Raw genomic sequence first — 17,787 nt, 5'->3', positions numbered from 1 at the left:
GCCGAAACTGGGAAACCCGTGAGCCCATTTCTGTCTGTTTCCCAGGTCCCGTGCTAGACATTGAGGATACAGAGGTGAACGGGATCATAGATGACTTGTGTCTCCTGAAAGATGATGTAATCCTAACCTCTGGTAGCAGTGACTGTGACCTGATTTGGAAGTAGGGTCTCTGCAAGTGAAATGGCTAAGTTAAACTGAGGTCAATAGGGCTGGTGTCCTTATAAAAAGAGGAAAATATGGATACAGAGGGGCTTATCCTGGTGGCGCTAGTATTAAGGAAGTCACTGGTCAAAGCAGCAGACATAAGAGACGCGGGTTCAATCCCTGGGTTGGGAAGATCCCCTGGAGAAGGAAATGGCAACCCACTCCAGTATTCTTGCCTGGGATAATCCCATGGACAAGAGGAGCCTGGTGGGCTACAGTCCATGGGGTTGCAAAGAGTCGGACACGCCTGAAGCGACTTAGCACATGGATACAGAGACACAGAAGGAAGATCATGGGAAGACAGGCAGAGGTTACAGAGATGCTGTCATAAGCCAAGGATCCCTGGGGCTACCGGGGACTGAAGAAGCAAGGGAGAGCCCTCCCCTGGGGTTCCGAGGGAGTGTAGCCCTGCCCACACCTTGATTTCAGCCTCTGGCCTCCGGAACTGAGAGAGAATTTCTATAGTTTTTAAATGCACATTGTTCGGGAATTTCCCTGGCGGTTCAGTGGTTGAGTTTGCCTTCCAATCTATACTGGGGTGTGGGTTCCATCCCTGGTCGGAGAGATAAACTTCCACAAGCCTCAGGGCCGAAAAACCAAACCATAAAACAAACAATATTGTAGTAAATTTGGTAAAGACTTTAAAAATAGTCCATGTCCAAAAAAATCTTTTAAAAAAAGTCAAATAGACTTAAAAAAAAAACATTCACCGTTTGTTTGTGGTATATTATGGGGCCCCAGGACCTCATCCAGCAGAGTCCCTGCCTTCACAGCACTGTTGGGGTCAGTGGTCATTGTGCGGTCATCCCCGGGCATTCTTGTCCACAGGATATTGTGAGCACCCCAAAGCACTTTCTTCCTCCTAGCAATTTGGACGGTCCTTGATGGGTAGTGCCATTTGTGATCAATATTACTGATGATCAGATACCCTCTGGGACGACACATTGTCATCAGATTTAGCAATACTGATGGAGCACTTGCTCAGGATGCCAAGTGTGTGCTTGTATATAAGCTGACTCTGTTTATCTCTGAAATAACCCTGTGAAATACTATAACCATCATTATCAGTGTTATTTTCCTTATCACAGAGAAGGCAGTTGAGGCTGTCCACAGCACCCACCTATTCTAGTACAACCTGCCAAGAAAGCTGTGTTGTGTTTAACCTGAGTTTTTGCCATCCCTGCTCTGCCCTGCCCCTGCCCCACGTTGATGCCCGTGAGTGGTCCAGGCAGCCTGGGGTGGGAGGCAAGACTGCCGGGCAGGACAGACACCAGCCCCAGGATGGGCACAGGGAAAATGAAAGATCTGGCCTGCCTTCCACAGGTTTGCCCTTGGGGTTGACCAGGTGTTTATTTGCTCCCTTTTACAGAACGACATTGAAGCCTGTGATTTACCTGTCTCATCTAGAAAATAATCTGCCATTTATAATTTCATAGATTTTATTTTGTAGTTCTTTCTCATTTTGTCATTTTTTTAATAAGAACTGAATATTAGGATAAACAGCAAAGCAGGAATCAAGACCTTCTGTGCTGGGTATTCTGTCAAATGGCTGTAGGACTTCTTACCGAGTTACCAAACATTTACCAAAAGCCCTCTGTCTGCCAGGCACTGGGCGGGGCTGAGAGTAAAACTATAACCAGGACGGGCTCAGCCCCCACCTCACAGGCTTAGCACCTACATCCGGTGCTCCGGGCACAAGTCACCACGCAGGTTCACTTCTGCCACCAAGTACCCCAAATCACAGTGGCTTAAAATAGCAAGCATTTATCCTTCTCAAACATATATAAATATATACATAATAATTAATAATGTATGCAATAATCAATGTTAATCTTATTACTATATATTTATATACTATATGTTGTGTAGATATAATTATATAATGTGAAAAGTGAAGGTGAAAGTCACTCATGTCCGACTCTTTGCGACCCCATGGGTTATACAGTCCATGGAATTCTCTAGGAGAGAATACTGGAGTGGGTAGCCGTTCCCTTCTCCAGGGGATCTCCCCAACCCAGGGATCAAACCCAGGTCTCCTGCATTGCAGGCAGATTCTTTACCAGCTGAGGCACCAGGGAAAGCCCAATTACATAATCTAATTATAAGCGATATAGAATAACATATTGTACTTTTCATACATTATAACTAACTGTTAATTAAATATTATTTTATAATATTCTTATTACTATATTGAGATCTTAAAGTGTTAGTTGCTCAGTCTTGTCTGACTCTTTGTGACCCTATAGACTGTAGCCCACCAGGCTCCTCTGTCCATGAAATTCTCCAGGCAAGAATACTGGATTGGGTTGCCATTTCCTACTCCAGGGGATCTTCCCGACCCAGGAACTCAGCTCTCCTGCATGGCAGGTAGATTTTTTTACTGCCTGAGCCACCAGGGAAGCCCAGGATCTTAAACAGGTTGATGTGTGATAGTATTATTGTTTAATAATATGTTATTAATTGTACAATTGCTAGATAGTATTAATAATATTCTTTGTCATACATACTACAAAGAGGATTGCAATCTAGGGTCTACACTTGGCTTGGACACCAGGATCGTATGGAAACTGCTTCGTCCCCAGGACAAGTGAGCACTCAGGGGCTGTGAGTGAGGTTGAGGAGCCCAGGTCCTCCGGAGGCTGGTATTTGATAGCACCCCCCCCCCCCAACCCTCGCCATCGGCTTTCATCACTAAGGAGAAGTGAGCCTCGGGGGAGCTCCTTTGCCCTTGGGGAGAGGCCAGTGCCAGGAGAAGGGAGAGGTAGCTTTTCACCGCTCTTCTTTGCTCGTTAGGTGTATTTTGAGATTTCTGAAATGACCTTGGAGCACAGGTAATAGAATACTCTCAGCTCCAAGACAGAGGGAAATGCCCGGGCAGCAGTATCCACCTGGGTTAGAGGAGGAGCCGGGCAGGGAGACCACCCCAGCAGGCACGGAAGTGGCCCGGAGCCTGCGTGGTGGTCCGGAGCAGAGAGGTCGCTGGTCACTGCTGCGGACCATGGAGGAGGCAGGCCCCAGCGCTCCAGGATGGGCCATGGTGGCAAAGCAGGCAGCAAAACTCGGGTTTTCTCCTGGAGGAATGTCAGGAAGAGAGGAAGCCCTCCAGGCTGGTGGGCCCTCGGCACAGGTGAGGGTGGGGGGCGCTTCTGGGGAGCCTGGTCCCAACTACCTGGCCTGCGGGGAGCTCTGCAGGGGTGTCTGCACCTCGGGGTAGACAGAAAACGTTTTCAAAGCAGCTCTGTTTTGCGCTGGCTCGAGTCAAGGCTGTGGGCAGTGGTGAGCGATCGTAGAGTCCTTCCAGCGAAGACCCAGGCTCCAGGCTTGCACTGCTGTCTGCTCTCCTCCTCTGGACGTGGTGACCTCAGTCTGCAGGAAAGGCTCAGAGCACAGCTCCGGAGGCTGGGTGTGTGGGCACTGCATTTATGACCGTAATAAAATATGAAGAAAGATGGAAGAAAGAAAGATAGCGCTAACTCGTGTCCGACTCTTGCAATCCCATGAACTGTAGCCTGCCAGGCTGCTCCATCCCTGAGATTCTCCAGGCCAGAATACTGGAGTGGGTTGCCATTTCCTTCTCCAGGGGATCTTCCCAACCTAGGAATTGAACCCAGGTCTCCCACATGGCAGGCAGATGCTTTATCAACTGAGCTACGTGGGATGCCCCAGTAGAATATGAGTTAAAGTCAAATGGAGGCTTCCCTGGTGTTCCAGTGGTAAAGAATCCGCCTGCCAATGCAGGGGACCACGGGTTCGATCCCTGGTTTGGAAAGATTCCTCGTGCCACGGAGCAACTAAGCCCATGTGCCATGACCACTGAACCTGCGCTCTAGAGTCCGTGAGCCCCAGCTGCTTATGTCCATGCTCTGGAGCCTGTGTTTTGCAATGAGAAGCCCGTGCATTGCAGTGAAGAGCAGCCCCCCACTTTCTGCAACTAGAGAAACCCCAGGTGCCGCAGTGAAGATCCAGCACAGGCAGAAATAAAATAATAAACCTTTAAAAAAGTGAGTTGGACATTTAGGGTTATATTCCTTGTTTAATGGTGAGCTAGCTCTCAGTGATGTCTCTGACCTTCACCTAAAAGTTATTTCAGCCAGGGCATCTGTGCTGCTTCTCGCTTCGGTCCTTCCATGGCAGGGAAAGGAAAGAAAGCCGATGGGGCAAGGGGAGAAGCTGGACGCTGAGGCAGTCACAGCGAACTCCAGCTGAGCCCCTTGGGATGGGGATGGCCCTTCAGGGTTGTCCAGGATCGGGGCCACGTGGGGGCCAGACCCTCATCTCCTTAGCTGGACCACGTGCTCCTTTGAGAGCGGCGTGCACCTGCGCCTTCATCTCCCAGCCCCAAGGAACCACTTCGCACAGGACCACCTCTGCCTTGATGTTGGTGATGAGAAACTGCAGATGCCAAACAGCGAAGCCAAAAGGCTGCTGGGAGAAGACGGTGGGTGCAGATACAGAACCTGGCAAGCTCCACCTGGGGGTTGGGACACCCCCTGGGGGCTCCCAGAGTCTCTCCCGCCTCCCCCACCCCCAGAGGAGTCGCTGGCCCCAGAGGGTGTGTGCTCCCCTGGGTTAGAATGTGACTACCTCGGAGAAGGTGCTGAGCTGCTGGCCTGCTGGGGTGAACGTGTGTGTCTGTCCTCATCCCCTTGGGCACCCGCCGCTGAGGCTTGCCCAGGGATTTTGTGCTTCAATTCCAGAGAGTGTGGAGGGACTTTGGGGCCCCTTGGGCTTCAGGTGGGGTCAGGGGCTGGGCTCCCCCAGCTCATCCCCGGGTGAGGTGGGATCAGGGTTTTGTGGTCATGGCCTTGGATGCCGTGGGCCACTCTCGGGTGAAGCCTGTTTGTGCTTCTGACTGCCACCCCCACTGTTGCAGGCGTGGGCTGGAAGCCACTGTGGGAAGGAGGGGAGGAGGAGAGCTGGTGATAGAGCCAGGGGAGGGCGGGACAGCCGGGGGTGGGACGGAGGAGCCCAGTGGGGTCACAGGTGGGGCGCAGAATCGGGGGAGGAGAGCCCAGTGGGGTCACAGGTGGGGCGCAGAATTGGGGGAGGGTTTCTGTAAGTTCTTGTTATGCTCTGTCGCAAAAAAGGAAGGTGAGATGCTTTTTAGCCTGTTTTTGTTGTGGTTGTGTTTTAAAATTTTTGTTGGAGTATGTTGTCTTAGTCCCTCTTTTCAGTTCAGTTGCTCAGTCGTGTCCGACTCTTTGCGACCCCATGGACCGCAGCACGCCAGGCCTCCGTGTCCATCACCAAGTCCCAGAGTTTACTCAAACTCATGTCCATCGAGTCAGTGATGCCATCCAACCGTCTCATCCTCTGTCATCCCCTTCTCCTGCCTTCAATCTTTCCCAGCATCAGGATCTTTTCCAAGGAGTCAGCTCTTCGAATCAGGTGGCTAGAGTATTGGAGTTTCAGCTTCAACATCAGTCCTTCCAATAAATTTTTTATGTAGTAGTGCATATGTGTAAATCCCAGTCTCCCCGTTCATCCCGCCCCCCTTTCCCCTCTTGGGGGTCCGTGTGTTTGTTCTCTACGTCTGTGTCTCTATTTCTGCTTTGCAGAGAGCCTCCTCTGTCATACAGAGTGAATTAAGTCAGAAAGAGAAAAGCAAATATTGTATAGTAATGCATATACAGAACTTAGAAAAACGGTTCAGATGAACCTGTCGGCCCGTGTTTCTGTCTCCTGGTTCCGCGGGTCTCTCCTAGAGCTGCTAGATGTGCCAGCATCTGCCTCCTACCTCCCTCTCGAGGCTGGGGTCTCCTCCCAGGCTGCGCATTAATAGTTCTTCTTTAGGGAGGGGAGAAAGCATTTGATGGGGGGAGATGGAGCCTCCTCAGGGGCTGATAGGGCCCTCCTGGGGCTAGCATCCTGTGATTTTGTGATGCCTGTGGACACTGCAGATGCCTGACCACTGACCATCCCTCCCAGCCCTCATCACCAGCAGCAGGGCTGGGGCCCACTGTGGGAAGAGTCTCATCACCAGCAGCAGGGAAGGGCCCACGTGGCAGACGGGGGTGTTCCAGCCCCAACCCCGACGTGGACGAGTCCTGTAAGCCCAGAGTCCCTTCTGCTACATGAGATGGCTGTCTAATTGGGCAACAGAGGATGACATGGCTGGATGGCATCACTGACTCGATGGACACAAGTTTGAGCAAGCTCCGGGAGATGGTGAAGGACAGGGAAGCCTGGCATGCTGCAGTCCATGGGGTTGCAAAAAGTCAGACACGACTGAGCAACTGAACAACAGGCCTCAGAAAGCTCGGGGAACCGGCGTCTGCTGAGGAGGGGCCAGACACTGGCCAGCACCTCTCACATGTGCTGAACCCTGGACTGAGGCAGGGTGCATGCATTCCTGGCACGTCAGTCCCCTGTCCTCACCCGGAGCCAAGAGGGGTCGGACGACATCAGTTTGGAAGGCCCAGACCCCAAGGAGCCCAGAGATCTCCTGCGATCCTGAGATGGAGTCTGCCAGCGGGAGGCTGGCACCCCTCACAGATCCGTGCAGCAATAGGTCGACAGCGTGGTTCCTGAACAAGAGGGGTTGTGGGTTTGGGGATGTGGGTCCACTCAGCTGGTTAGTGGCTGAGCCAGCGCGGCAGAGAAGAAGCGCCAAGTGTCACAGACCCTCAGCATCTGCCCGAGTGAGGCCAGCTCCGGGCTGGCCGCCCTTCTGGGCACGAAGCTGGGATGCCCCTGGGGTCACCCGCTTCCCATCCCAGGGCCTCGCCCCGCGAGCCCTGCCAGCAGCTCGGCGAAGATCCAGAGGAGGGCTTGACTCCACTTTCAAGGTCAAGGTCGCAGTTCGTGGCTGTCCCTTGTTTTCCTTTCCTTGTTTCCAAGGGGAGCCAATGTCTTCACACCCGCTCCACACGCAGCCCTTCCCGGGGAGCGGCTGGAGTCCTGGATGGCGGTGGTCTTGGTCTTGCTGGGGGGCCCCCCTCAACCACCCCCCAGTTCAGCTCACGACCAGCTTTGTCCCTGGGTCCCGAGTGAGCGCTCACTGGTGCGGGGGGGAAGTCTGCACTGGTGCAGCAACCCTGCCCCCCGCAGCGTCCTCCACACCCTTCTGTAAGCCTCGGGGGCCGGCTTTTCCCGAATCTGTTCCATGACCGACGTGAGAGGTGCTGGCCAGTGTCTGGCCCCTCCTCAGCGGACTCCGGTTCCCTGAGCTTTCTGAGGCCTGTTGTTCAGTCGCTTAGTCGTGTCCGACTCTTTGCAACCCCATGGACTGCAGCACACCAGCCTTCCCTGTCCATCACCATCTCCCGGAGCTTGCTCAAACTCATGCCCGTCGAGTCTGTGATGCCATCCAGCCATCTCATCCTCTGTTGTCCCCTTCCTCCTGCCTTCAATCTTTCCTAGCCTTGGGGTCTTTTCTAACGAGTTGGCTCTTTGCATCAGGTGGCCAAAGTATTGGAGCTTCAGCTTTAGCATCAGTCTTTCCCGTGAGTATCCAGGGTTGATTTCCTCAGCTTCTGAAAACTCCCCTGGACTGGCGGGGGCTGGATCTGCCATTTGTGCCCCAGTCTTGCAGGAAGAGGGGTCCTAGAGGGAGACAGAGGCTGGGCTCCTCTCGCACTCCCCCAGGCTCCTTGGGGGGAATTTCTGTTCCATTAGCCATTCCTCAAATCGCCCAGAGTGTCCCTTATCTCAGACACTCCCTAAAGAGCATTCTGGCTTCTACCAACGCACCTTTGAAGCTCGAAGCGAACCCATCTCACCTTTAGAAAACTCTGAAGTCGCAGGACCCCCAGCAGTGTCCCAAAGGAGTTACAGCGTCGCCCCGCCTCCAGTGGGGGTTGTTGTGGTCCAGGAGCACCGAGGAGGCAGGACTTTGGTGCCTCTATCTCCCCTCCCACCCCCACTCACGGGAAAGGAGTGGGCAGAAGAGGAGGGGAGGGGTCATTTAGAATCTCAACGTTGGGAGGGGCGTGGCTTTTTCAGTGTCCCCTGAGGACCACCTGGTCCAGTCCCAGGAAAGTATTAAATACCTAGCCTTTGAAATGGCAGGAGGCGCCCAGGCACGCATCCACACAACTGTTGCACTGTCCCCATCTTTCTTGAAGCTACAAGCAAGCGTCAGCTTCAACCGCATGCTCACCACGTGTCCTGTGTTGGGCTCCTGGGTGAGCGGACTCGGGTGGAGGTGTGCCCTGGGGGTGTGGCTCACACACCAGGGAGCTTTGGGGTCGACTCCTGGGGAGGGAAGGAGGCAGGATCAGACAGGGGAGGGGCGGAGCAGTCACTCAGTCCACACCCCCAGCTGGAGCTGCGGTGGTCAGTTGTGCAACCGATGAGGGCGGTGGGCCTTGGGTGAGGCAAAGCTTGAAAGTAGCACTGCCAGCATCTGGGAGCAAGCCCCCCACCCCTGAAGAGGGGCCCCGGAGGAGCACCCAGCACAGCAGACCCTCCTTGGAACGGCCACGGGGCCACCTGCTACCCTTCGTCTCCCATCCCTTCCGGCCCAGGGACGAGAAACAGAGGTCAGGGTGGTGCTGAAGATGGAAGAAGGCGTCGTGTCCGCCTCCACCACCCCATGGAGGTGGCACCTGGTTCGTGTGATTCTCAAGGTCAGCCTGGAAGGGGAAGGACGGAGGAACAGTGACTCACACAGCTGCTAAGTCACCTTAGTCGTGTCCGACTCTGTGTGACCCCGTAGACAGCAGCCCACCAGGCTCCCCTGTCCCTGGGGTTCTCCAGGCAAGAACACTGGAGTGGGTTGCCATTTCCTCCTCCAATGCATGAAAGTGAAAAGTGTAAGTGAAGTCGCTCAGTCGTGTCTGACTCTTCCTCGACCCCATGGACTGTAGCCTACCAGGCTCCTCCGTCCATGGGATTTTCCAGGCAAGAGTACTGGAGTGGGGTGCCATTGCCTTCTCCAAGTGACCCATACAGATAGCCGATATTCACTGAGATAGCCTGCCGGGGCACACTTAGGAAGCGGCTTACCTGAGCCCTGCCTATGAGGCGATGCTGCTGATGTCCCCATTCTCCAGGTGGGGAAATGTCTGCAGCAGGGACCAGCCTTCTAAGCCCAAGCCATCTGGCACCCAAGTCCCCAGACTGAAAAGCCATGCCCCACAGCCAGCTGACGCCGGGAGGCAAAGAGGGCCCTTGAGGACTTGGACGGCAGGGCCGGGGGGTGTTTACCTCCAGCCTCTGACAGGCAGACTGTGGACACACGAGTCTGTGGTCTTGCACCTGCAGCAGGTGATGAGGCCACCTTGGGCACAGCTGCCCCGTGACGGGCGGACCCCCAGCGTGGAGCTCTGGGGACCTCAGTGGTCTGCAGGGAGCCAGCGATGAGGGAAGAAGGATCCTGAATGTCACCGGCCAAGGGAGATGGCTTTTCCCTCCTCTGAGTCCTCCCGTGGACGTGCCTGTGACGCCCCTCTGCCCAGGCCAGGCCCCGACTTTGTCACCCTCACAGCCTCTGCTTCTGACCTCCCCTCATCCTCAGCACACGCTCTTTCACAGCCGTCATCAGTCTTTGGCTCATTGAGACTTGCTGGGGCTTCGGGTTTTTTTCACCCCCGGGGCTTCCCAGGTGGCACTAGTTGTAAAGAGCCTGCCTGCCAGTGCAAGAGACACAAGAGACATAGGTCTGATCCCTGGGTCGGGAAGATCCCCTGGAGGAGGGCATGGCAACCCACTCCAGTATGCTTGCCTGGAGAATCCGATGGACAGAGGAGCCTGGCGGGCTACAGTCCACGGGGTCACAAAGAGTCAGACATGACTGAAGCAACTTAGCACCACACACTCATGCGGTGTTTTTTTCTTAATGCTGTCTTCCAAAAATTCTACTGATTGGTGTCTTTGGATTCCCTAAGAGACCATCTATCACAAAAGTCGAAGAAAGTGGACTGATGCTCAAGACTCTTGGCTGCAAAATTGAGTTTCTCTTGCTTTTTGCCTTTTCCTTGTTTTGTCTCCTCCCTTGCATCTCTTTTTTTGTGCCTTGTTTTCTTCTGTCTCTCTGTCTTCTGCCTTTTCTCATCCTTTTGTTTCTTTAGAACTGGATTTCACCAGGCTTGAAAAACCTGCTGTCTGACCTAATTCCCTTCCCTGCGGTCGCCGCCCCAGCCGAGGGGCACCAGCCGCGTCCCTGCGGGGACGCTGTCCCTCGTGTTTCTTGTTCTCAGACCGTTAGGTCACCTTGGGATGGAATCATGACGTATGCGCTTCCCAGGCAGTGTGTGAGGTGCTCCGCACCACGACAGTCTTGCTCACGTGCTTTGTCATTTAACTCTTCATCCGCTCCGCCTGGTTCGAGTGATTGCACCCATTTTCACAGCTGTGACGGCTGAGGCTCAGGTAGGCTGAGCAACTTGCACCAAAGGATGTGGCCGGTGAGGGCAGGGCCAGTGTTTGAAGCAGGCAGCGTTGAATCCCAAACCCATGCTCTTTGTCCTGCAGACTTATCTTGCTCGTGCTCCAAGTCCTTATCGGGTGGAGCAAAGACAGACATGCCCTCCCAGAAGCTGTCTGAAGTTCCAGGAGGCCCGCCGCTCCCTGGCAGACGGATGCACCTGTCCCCCATACATGCTCCGAGGACCTGGCCTTGTAATGATGGTGACAAGGAGCTGGGGTTCTGCGACCTCGGTTTCCCACCAGGAGCCTCCTGGCATCCCTGAACCCAAGTTGCTTTATTTGTAAAATAGCACCTGAGGCTGATAAAGGGCCTCAGAGGACCTGGCATGTTGCAAACTGGAATGAATCACAGTTATTCCGACGTCATCGTCTCCCTTCTCTGGCTGCGGTGTTGGAAAAGCCCTGAGAACAGGTCGGGGGGCCGAGTTTGGGGTACAGCTCGCGCCAGGCCTGCCCTGCTTGTGGCTGCTGGTTTTCCTCCTTGTGTTATTCCGTTCATCTGACTGCGTTGCAGCAGCCTTTCAGTGGTGAAGGCGGGGTGTGAGTCAGTATCCCTGGAACCTGATAAATTCTATCTAAGCAAGCGGACAAGTCTTCTCGGCCCGTCTGCTGGGTGGGGGTGTGGGGGGGGCCCGTTCCCGGTCCCCTTCCTTCTGCCTCCCGTCTCCCTCCCTCGTCCTGCTCCCGCCCTGACAGCACAGCCCACGCACGCCTGGTCTTCCTGCTGCTGCCTTGGCGAGCGCGTCCGCCCCGTGGGCAGTGGGTGTGGATGGTGGTGTGTGTGGGTGGTGGCTGTGGACAGTGGTGTGTGTAGATGGTGGTGTGTGTGGGTGGTGGGGTGAGAACAGTGAGGTGTGGACAGTGGTGTGTGTGGGTGGTGGGGTGTAGACAGTGGGGTCTGGGCAGATTCTGCTGTGGTTTGGGGGCCAGAAGCCTCGTGGTTTTGCAGAAGAGCCTGGATTGGGAGCTGGACAGTCTTGGTTTGAGTCGCATTCATCCCATCTCATGTTTATGTTTTGACGGAGCAGCATGTGGGATTTTAGCTCCCTGACCAGGGATTGAACCTGTGGGGTGTGGACAGTGGGGTGAGGGCAGTGGGGTGTGGACGCTGGAGTGTAAATGCTGGGGTGTGGACAGTGAGTGTGTAGATGGTGGGCCTGTGGACAGCAATGTGTGGGGGTGGTGAGGTGTGGATTATGAGTGTGGATGGCAGGATGTGGACCGTGGGGTGTGGATCATGAGTGTGGACGGGGTGTGGACGGTGGCTGGGACCCCATTCAGCGGCCTCCATCTGGGGCGAGCAGAGTCCCGGCCATCACGATCTGGCAGAGAGGCCGTGTCCTGCTGGGACCCTGCCCTTTCTTGCTGAGAGCCCCGCGCATCCCTGGGCTCCGTGGGCTCCTGGGCTCTGGGCTGTCCCTTGAGGCAGCAGTTTGGGAACCACAGGTGGTGGGGCCACGGCACAGATAGTCCTTGTGCGCCGAGAGCCGGAGGAAGGGCGCTGGGAGCCGAGAGAGCTCGGCTGTGCAACCTGAGACCCCCTGTGCTACCGGGGGCCTCACTCCACCCGGACGTTAAGGTCCACGCAGCCCGGGGGCTCACGCATTGGGGGTCCGCCTTCGTCCTCCGCTGACCGAGGCCAGATCCCCCCACCTGACCGTTGCAGGACTGGCACACGGCCCTGCCTCTACAGGCCCCCGGGGGAGGGTCCGGGGTGGGCGAGGGGCCCAGGCGTGGGGGGGCAGGGCTGCACCTTGGGCTTCCCGGGTGCTGCTGCTGGAGGTCGGGACACACCCCCCAACCCCAGCCTCACAATCAGCCACCGGGGAGCATGTGCTGGGCCTGGGCCTGGCTTGTGCTGTGGTCTGGGGGCCGGCAGCATCGTGGTGTTGTGGGAGAGCCTGGATTGGGAGAGGGACAGTCTTGATGTGAATCGCACTCATCCCTTCTTGTGGTTTTCTTTTGACGGAGCCACGTGTGGAGTTTTTAACTCCCCGAGCTGGGATCGAACCTGTGCCCCCTGCAGTGGACCCTCGGAATCTTAACCCTGGGACCCCCGGAGCCATCCCATCCCTTCTCTTTTCTGTGTCCTGTTTCCCCCGTGGCAAAAGCAGATGATAACATTAGGTTAAGCAGTAGCAAATAGCCAGTCTTTCACCCTTCTTTTTTTAACCGAGAAAATGATCATTTTACAGAAGTCACCCTAACATCTGACCTGTCCACTGTATAAAATTGTTGAAATTTTCATGTGAAAAATGTATCAACTGTTTTCAAACAGCTGGTTTCAGAACTGAATTCTTTTCTTGGCAGACCCCGTCATTTTGATTTCTTCCCCCTGTTGCTGAAGCAGAGGGTTTCTCTTCCTCTTTCTGCAGCCTGGCCACAGCCTCTTCTTCTCCTTCGCCAAGATGCGGGGTCCCGGGCCCAGTGCACGGCGGGCCGGGGCCTTTGTCGGCCTTGGGATGGTCGTCACCTGTTTTTCAGAAGTTGGAGAGAAAAGGTTGTCACGTCCGCATCTCCTAGTGCAAGCTCTGCAGACACAAAGGGCCGACTCTGGAGACACTTGGTGCTCGGGGAGCCCTTTGGGGCAGCCGCTCCCCCACCTCCAAAGGGTGGAATTCAGTCTAGTTTAGAGTTGGAACAAGTGGTCCAGAGCCCCTGCCTTCCTGAATGGCCTGGGCTCCCTCCTCACATCGCATGCCTCCTCCTGGCCGTGACGGATGCTACGTGGGGTCCTGAGCTGGGGACCGGGGACCAGCCTGGGGTCCTATCTTCCTGGACATGGGGGTCAGGATCTGAGCCGTTTCTCCGATGGCTGATGGCTGAGTGCCTCTCCCGCGCCTGTCCCCATTCTACAAGGCAGGAATGCTTCTAAGGCAATGGCATCACAGGCGAGGCTTCTGGCCTCCAGGTCAGTGTGCGCTCCTGGGACACAGTCTCGATCCTCAACCTGGCTCCTCCGGGCCCATGCCTCTGTGACCTACTGCATCCCATCGCCTATGATGGAGTGCTCCCCCACGCCCTGGGACGGGGCTGGGCCCTGGGAGCCGCAGTGGAGGAGGGGGGTCCAACCACTCCCATACCCCCAGGGGCTCCAGTCCCCAACCCGTGTCTTTCAGGAGTTCCCGCTCGTTCTGACCCGGCCCTGGCAGTCTGCAGGCTTCGTGTGGGTGCCTGGAGTCTGGGCCATCCGTCTACTCCCCTCGGGGACAGTCGCTTAGACCGGGAGGCACAGGAGACCGGGGAGGGCCTTTTCCGTCGGGCCCCATGTGGGGCCGAGTGGGAGGCTCCTCTGAGCTGCCTCGTGGTCATCCTGCTGGGGAGAGGGGAGGCTGACCCTTGACCCGGGCGGATGCAGAGGGGTGTGTGGCCCCAGGTCCCCCCATGCCCACACCCCTGGGGCAGCTGAGGGTTTCAGGGTAGAGGCAGCAGGATTGGAGTTGCAGTCGGTTCATGGAAGAGAACCAGGCAGAGTGAGACATTTGGATGTGAGTGCGGGGCGGGGGCTACCAGTGAGCGGAGGACTTCCCATCCTTTTTTTCCAGAAGCATCCATGCCTGCTACTATTTGCCCCGGAGCTCTCCCAGCGTCCACAACCCAGCGCCCCAAGCTGTTTCCTCTAGGGCTCCGCAGGACGCCAAGGGTTAATGGTTAATGGCTTGAGAGAATGATGATGAAACCAAAAGCCTGTAATTTTTGCTGAACAGGGGAATACGGAAATTTCCATTTGTAGCTGACTCCGGAGAGAAACATAACATCAACTTCAGAAAAAAAAAAACAAAACAGCTTGCCCACAGCTGAGCTGTCGCGATGGCCCGTCCCGGAGCCGGGCGGGGCGGGACCGAGGCAGGGAGCAGCTGTCATTGGCGGAGGCCGCTGCTGGCCAGGGGGGTGGCGAGCGGCTTCCAGAAAAGGGGAAGCCTCTTGGCCAAAGCAGAAGCGACTTGTTTGCCGAGGCTCCGAGCTCACCGGCCTCAAATGGGGAGGGGGAAACTTGTTCTTAGCAAAATGCATGCCCGAGCGCTTTGACAGCAGGAAAACTCACTCGGGCTCCGGAAAGCTGTGGGCTGGCCTTTCACAGGAAGAGGCACCGTGCATTGTCATCACCAAGCCGAACCCTGGCGCTTGCTAGGTTTCTGTTTCTTTGCTTGGCCTGTGTGTGTTTTCAGTATTTTCCGATGAGGCCATTAGAAACCTGTCAGATGTCAGTTGTTTCGGGGCGGTGGGGGGTGGGAGGGGGGAGATCTCAGACGCAGACGTGCGGGGAAGATAAAGTGTTTGACAGGATGCCTGGCTCTTGTTCCTGGAGGAACCTGAACCGATCTGGTCCTTTCTGGCTTCTTGGGGTGGAAGCAGGTGGCGGTCACACCCTTGGGAGGCTGAGCACCTGGCCTGAGGTTGAACAGCGGTGGCTCCCCGGGGATTCTATAAGGGTGTCAGTGGCCTCGAGGGTCAGGCCTCACCGCGCATCTTCCCTGCTCTCAGCACGAAGGGAGACGGTGACTCACACTGATGGTGTCTCTGTGTTTCTTGGGCTTCCCTGGGGGCTCAGTGGTAAAGAATCCACCTGCCAATGCAGGAGATGCCGGTTCGATCCCTGGGTCGGGACCATCCCCTGGAGGAGGGCATGGCAACCCAGCCTGGTATTCTTGCCTGGAGAATCCCTTGGAGAGAGCAGCCTGGTGGGCTACAGTCCATGGGGGTCACAGAAGAGTTGAACACGACTGAGCCATTAAACAACAACCATGGTGCTTCGCCGCAGGTAACCAGGCGAGGTAGATAGACGGGGGCGGGTGAAAGGGGCTCTTCAGGGGCAGGACACAGGGTGTTGGGGTGTGGGGAAGGAGCACAAGCCATCTTAAGGGTCTTGGAATCTGACTACCCAAGTTCAAGCCCAGGCTCAGGAGGCCTTTGCTGAGTGCCGTACCCAGCAAGAGGGTCACTTCCAAGCCTCGACTTGCTGCCTCCAGGTGGAGGAGTGTCCACTTTAGGCAATCTGAGCTCAGGACAATTGACCTTTGGCCCTGGGTTCCTCCTTCCCTTTCCATGATGAAGTAATACCGTATTTGCTAATCATGTCTTCACAATTTAAATAAACGGGTGGATCTGGTCCCTTCTTCCTGGACAGGCTTTCTGATGGTGATGCGGATTCTCAGCCTCACTGGCACTGCCCCCGCCCCCCCCAGGACCTGCCCACCGCCCGCCAGAGCCTGTGCTCCCAGGGCCGGGTGCCCTGCAGCCCAGCGATGCCCCTCTCTGAGACGGCCACACTGTCCTCTGGGAAACAGCGAGGTGCTGGAGGGTGGGCCTGGAGCACGTGCCCCAGACCAGAGCACACTCACAATAGTAGGTATTAGGGGCTGAAGCCTGTGTCCCCCAAGTATGTCCACGTCCTCACCGCCTGCGAATGGGGCCTCATTTGGAAACAGAGTTGTGGGCAGGTGGCATTAGTTGTGATGAGCTGAGCAGAGGGAGCCCCTGTTCCAAGATGACTGGTGTCCTTATGAGAAGAGGGGAGAGGTGCCCACGGAGGGGATATCCCCTGTGGGGATAGAGGCAGGAGGCTGGACTGACGCAGCCACAAGCCAAGGATGCTGGCAACACCAGAAGCTGGAAGAGGTGAGGAAGGACTGTCCCCCCCAGGGTTTGGGGGTGCTCTTTGTTGTTGAGTCATGTCTGACTCTCTGCAACCCCATAGCCTGTAGCCTGCCAGGCTCTCCCATCCCTGGGATTCTCCAGGCAAGAACACTGGAGTGAGTTGCCATTTCCTTCTCCAATGCATGAAAGTGAAAAGTGAAAGTGAAGTCACTCAGTTGTGTCTGACTCTTAGCGACCCCATGGACTATAGCCCACCAGGCTCCTCCGCCCATGGGATTCTCCAGCCAAGAGTACTGGAGTGGGTTTGCCATTTCCTCCTCCAGCAGATCTTCCTGACCCAGGAATGGAACCCGCGTGTCCTTCATTGCAGGCAGATTCTTTACCACTGAGCCAGCTGTGGGACCTGGGGCGGTATCCCTGCTGACACCTTGACTGTGGACTTGCAGCCTTCAGAACTGGGAGAGGACACATTTCTGTTCCTTGAAGCCACCCCGTTTGTGGTGCTTCTTTAGTGTGGCCCCAGAAGGTGAAGCAACAAGGCTTCTTGCTCTCCGCTCATCTAGACAGACAGAGATTTGGAGAAACAGGCTCGGGGCCCAGACCACGGCCTCCCCCACCAGGCTTTGCAAATCCTGAGATCACTTGGATTCTTGTGGACGGTGGGGGGATGAGTTCAAGGAAAACGGTGCATTGCCAGTTGCCTGCACGGCAAGCGCTGGGCAGCCAGGAAGTGTCCCCAGGAAAGCCCATACTGCACAGCTCTGCTCCAGGCCTGGGAGCGGAGATTGGGGGTTGTGGGGGGTGCCCCGGCCTGCCCACCCACTCAACGCAGCCATATCACCCGTCTCCATCAAGGATCCCACAGAGCTTCCTAAACAGTAATTAATTGCCATCCAGAACTCCCCCTAAGAAGCCGCTGGGAAGAGGGCCCGTGGGAGCAGGGAACCAGGGCCCTGGGCCTGTCTGGACCAGCTGTGCGCAGCCCGAGGCCCCCGCCCCGCCTCATCTGCCTGCAGGTGAAGATCAAACAGGATGAGGGTGCAGGCTGAATTCAGACTGACCCTTCAAGTCATTTCTAGATCTCGTTTATGGATCAAAAAATAAAAGAAGGTGTTTGTCCAAGCACTCGTCCGGGCAGCCAACATGCAGCAGGTGTGCCCCTCGGCCTCGGCTCTGCAGCGGGGCTGGAGGTCTGAGGGCTGCGGGCTGCAGCGGGCGGTCAGCACTGGATTGAGGAGAGCAGCCCTGACCGCCCCGGGGTGCAAGTGCTCCCCCCGCAGCCCGTCTTCATCTCTCTGAGATGCTCACCTGTACCTCTTCTTCACATGCCCTGGGACCCAGAGGAAGGAAGCGTTGCGTGGGATAGGGTGGGGCTTAAGAACCACTGAAACAGCATCCCACAGCCCAGGGACTTCCCCGACGTTAAAGCATCTGCCTCGAATGCGGGAGACCCAGGTTCGATCCCTGGGTCGGGAAGATCCCCTGGAGAAGGAAATGGCAACCCCCCCCCCGGACTCTCGCCTGGAGAATCCCATGGACGGAGGAGCCTGGTGGGCTACAGTTCCTGGGGTCACAAAGAGTCGGACACGACCTTGCGGCTTCACTTTATTTCAC

The 17,787-nt window shown here is 56.1% G+C and overlaps 1 protein-coding gene across 3 annotated transcripts in view; it reads left to right on the top strand.

The window, feature by feature from the left end:
* Nucleotides 1–17,787, top strand: part of PRKAG2 (protein kinase AMP-activated non-catalytic subunit gamma 2) — a 296,870-nt gene that overhangs the window by 9,147 nt on the left and 269,936 nt on the right. The gene's annotated exons all lie outside the window — the stretch shown is intronic.

The sequence above is a fragment of the Dama dama genome, chromosome 18 (genome assembly GCF_033118175.1).
Source record: "Dama dama isolate Ldn47 chromosome 18, ASM3311817v1, whole genome shotgun sequence".
In the NCBI taxonomy this organism is placed as follows: domain Eukaryota; kingdom Metazoa; phylum Chordata; class Mammalia; order Artiodactyla; family Cervidae; genus Dama; species Dama dama.
The sequence above is the reverse complement of the archived record's forward strand: the minus strand, read 5'-3'. Positions and strand labels throughout refer to the sequence as shown.